Genomic DNA, 4,020 nt, shown 5'->3' on the forward strand with positions numbered 1-4,020 from the left:
TTAGCTTCTATCTACTCGTTATAGATTATAACGCTAGGGAGAAAGCTAAGCGGGATTCTCACGCCTCTTACTTAGACGCGGTTACACTAGAGCTATTTAGTATAACGTATAGTGGCTTTTTCGAGGTTATTATTACCTGTGTTCTCACGTCTAGTAACGAGGACTAGTCGCTCCTAGCCTATAGTGTGCTTGCTTTCTAAGGTGATATAGAAGTTATAGTCCCTCTCGAGATTGTCCCTAGCCTTCTTATCTAGTAAGTACGTACCCGTTCCGCTATCCTAGACGACAGGACCCCCCTTATTACTACTGCGGCCTAGCTTGCTATATAGGGGCAGTCGCGCGCTAGGAACCTAGCGGGTTATTATAGCGTCCGCGGCGACGCCCTTAATGTATGCGCTAACTAGCTTAGCGATAGTAAGGAGCGTTTAGGGTATATAGACACTCCTATCCTTTAGTGTGACATTAGGCGCTAGGGTGTCTTAAAGGACCCTTACCTATTGCGGCTTAATGCTAGCCTCGGCTATCACTAGTTGCGGGCCCCTATAAAGACGCCTAACGGCTAAGGCGGTAAAGCCAGTAGGGATATAGGCGTATTAGATACTAAATTAGGCGCTCTAGAGATAGCTATCATTAGTAGTATAGCGGTCGGGGTTCGCTATATAGTGGTCGTAAGAGAGGAAGCACGTCGCCACTATATAGACTACTAGAGAGCCTATTACCGACTTGCCTATACCGGGCTTAGCGTAGTGGAATGCGCTATTCTAGTCGTCCTTATAGCCCGCGATAAAGATTATCTTAAATGCGTCGAGCACCTGCTATATATATAGGGCGAAATGGTCAAGTCTCTATCTAAGAAGCTAGATATATAAGCGGCTATCCCGCGGCGTATAGTCACTAACTAGCCATTTTATTATAAGCTCTATAAACATTATATCGTTATTTAGGCCCGTTATAGGTATATCTATATTACTATTATAAGACGCTAGTAAAGCCTCGATCTCTAGTAGTTTAGGGGGCGGCGATCGCGTTATATATACTACTATAGCGGTAGGGGGTAGACTATCTAATATAACTAGGTCACTCTTATTTAAGGATATACTACTAGTAGTTGTCGATATATCTAGAACCGGTTCCGCCGTGGCGGCTTTAGTACCCACGCTATTGTCTTATAGTGGCGCCTCGGTATCGGCAATAGCTAGATTATTAATAGCTAGAACGTCCTATCTAGCTTCGTCGTTAGCTAGTAGCTCGGACTACGGCACTTTAAGCGGCATCTCCTCTAGGAAGGCTCCCTACTAACCTCTCTAGTACCGAAAGGCCTATTTAGATATAGCGAATAGYATAATAGGAGGCACTCTAGGGCACTACGTCTTCTCGTTAAGATTCTACGTATTCTAGAGGAAGTTAAGCGTGTCTACCTAGTCGGCATATAAGGTAATACGCGTCGCATCCCTACTAGGCACCTTAATCTATATATCTAGCGTGGGCCTGCCGATATAGTAGCGATAGAATATATTAGTCGCTAGCGTGAGGGAAGCTGCCGCTATGTCCCTATAGTTAGTAGTATCGATATTAGATTTAACCGGGACGAACTCGTAGTAGCTATAGAGGTCTATATCGATGCTAAGGATAGTAAAGTACGTAGACGATAGGAGAAGCGCGTTATCTATAACTAGGCGTTCGTATACGCACTAATATAGATAGAGGCAACCCTACTATAACGCGGATTCTTTATAGAGCCTCTAGTCGGGTATCACGACGTTAGTAGGCGTTAGTCTAGATTAGATAATATATAGGTCGAGAGGGACGATCGGTTAGGTAGGGTGCTATCCCGAACTAGCATCGCTTATTAACGGTATATTAGGATGTGATTAGGTCTATTTAGCTCGTTAGCGATATATAGATAAGAATAAGAGCAATAGAAATAAGAGCGAATAAGAGAAATTAAGCAAGGTAGAGAGGCAATAAATAGAGTAGTCGTAGTACCCGTAAATGCTACTAAAGCTCCCCTCTAGAGTGACCTAGGCTATAGGTATAAGGGAGTTACGATAAGTAGAGATATTATAAGTTATAATAGTAGAGAGGGATAGTGTCTAACGGTATAGGTGAGTATATATAGATAATAAAAATAARAGAAGTACTAGAATAGAATTAAAGAATTCTAATAAGAGAGGTAGGGGGGAATATAAGGAAGGAAAATAAGAAAGAAGAAGAAAACTAAGAGTAAAGTAAGAGTTAGGGCAAGAGAGAAAAAAAAGATAAGTAGGGGGGAGAAAGCAGTATAAGAGGGGGGACTATAATAGATATATGCCGCTATATCACCTTATTATCCTACTATAAGGTAAGACTAAGTAAATAAGAAGATAAAGAATATAAGTATTAAAACGATCTCTTTATCTAACGATAGGAGTAGTGTATAAGGGCGTAGGTTAAGTTAGCCTCGATAGATTAGATAAAGGCTATTTAATATATCTATAGAGAAAGATATCTACTATAGTGCCTTTATCTATCTACTAGAGCTAGGAGTCTAACGAGGGAATAAAGCCCTTTAGCGTTTTACGTCCTCTAGTTTATAAGCCATATTGTGTTAGTATTTTAGGTTTATATTAATTAAAAGATAATACCGTCGATAAGGTGTCGACCAACCCGCTCCTCGATAACGACATCTATCGCTATATCACGAGGTAGGGGCTACTTAGTAGAGCGCGGCGGTATAGTGGTGAAAGATATATAAAAACGTCTATTCGATATATAGCGTTCGACTATAGTGTTTAGCGTTTTATTAAAAATTCGATTATGTATATAAAAGGTAGTTATAATAGCCCGTTGTTAATATAGCCTTACGGTACGGTAGGTTTTATAGGGGTAGGGACTAAGATTTATTATCTATAGATAATAATAATTATAATAAAAATAGAATATAGTAGGGCTATATATTTTAGATTAAAAGGGAAAATATAGGAGCATCGTTACATTACTAAGATTATATATTTATAGCCACGCTAGGAGTAAATAATAGTAAAAGAGAGAATATTATAATAAATATAAAAGAGTATAGTAGCGGTATAGGTAGGTTATTAATCGTATATAATAAATAGAAAATACTAAGGCTCCGCTACTATAGGAAAAGTGGGTCGATATTATATATAATATAGGAACTATAATTTACCTATATCTCTATTATAGAGAGGTATTAGGTCACTAAGCTATTAAGGTTAAGGTCGTTAGTCACGTACTAACGTGCATTTCTCTCTCTATTATTAATATTATTATTATAACCTTATCGACTACTTAGATAAAATAATAGATTTTACGCGCCCTACTATAGAGATATTCCTAAAATAGCGCGAGAAAGAATAGAACGGGCTATTATAGTAATAAATATATAGTTTTATTTAATAAGTGTTTTTAAGACGCGTGCCACACGATATATAACGCCCTTTATCTCCCGTCCTTATCTTACTATCGTATCCATTTATTACTAATAACCCTTATTCTTTATTTAAACTAAGAGATATTATTATTATTACTAAAGAATAAAGTAGGTACTAGCCCTTATCCTAATACGCGGCTATATTTCTACCTAGGGATTTAGGTTACTACGAGACCTTCTTAAAGACGTATAGATAAAGTATTTATACCCTTCGTCGTTATCACTATATCTACCGTTCACTCTTATTATTACTAAATATAGCACTAGGATTAAGGACGTTATCTAGTGGTTATTCTAAAAACAATACCTTAATACCTAAAACCCTACTAATATATGTTTTTCCCGTCCTTCTCTCTCTATTATCTACACTATTTATTAGCTGCCCCTATAGGCACGTGCGCGCACCGCGAAGTAGTAGCGTTACGTTACTAGGTATACTAGTTGCCCCCCTCTTAGGGTAACTTTTATAGCGAATAATTAATAGGAGGTTAGGGCTTTTTAAAAAAAATATAAAACTAAAGGAAAAAGGTAAGGATAGAGGTCTAGTATAAATCTTTACCCTACCCACTTAGTTATCGAGGTATTAT

This window comes from Geosmithia morbida (genome assembly GCF_012550715.1).
Source record: "Geosmithia morbida isolate 1262 chromosome Unknown scaffold_23, whole genome shotgun sequence".
NCBI lineage: Eukaryota > Fungi > Ascomycota > Sordariomycetes > Hypocreales > Bionectriaceae > Geosmithia > Geosmithia morbida.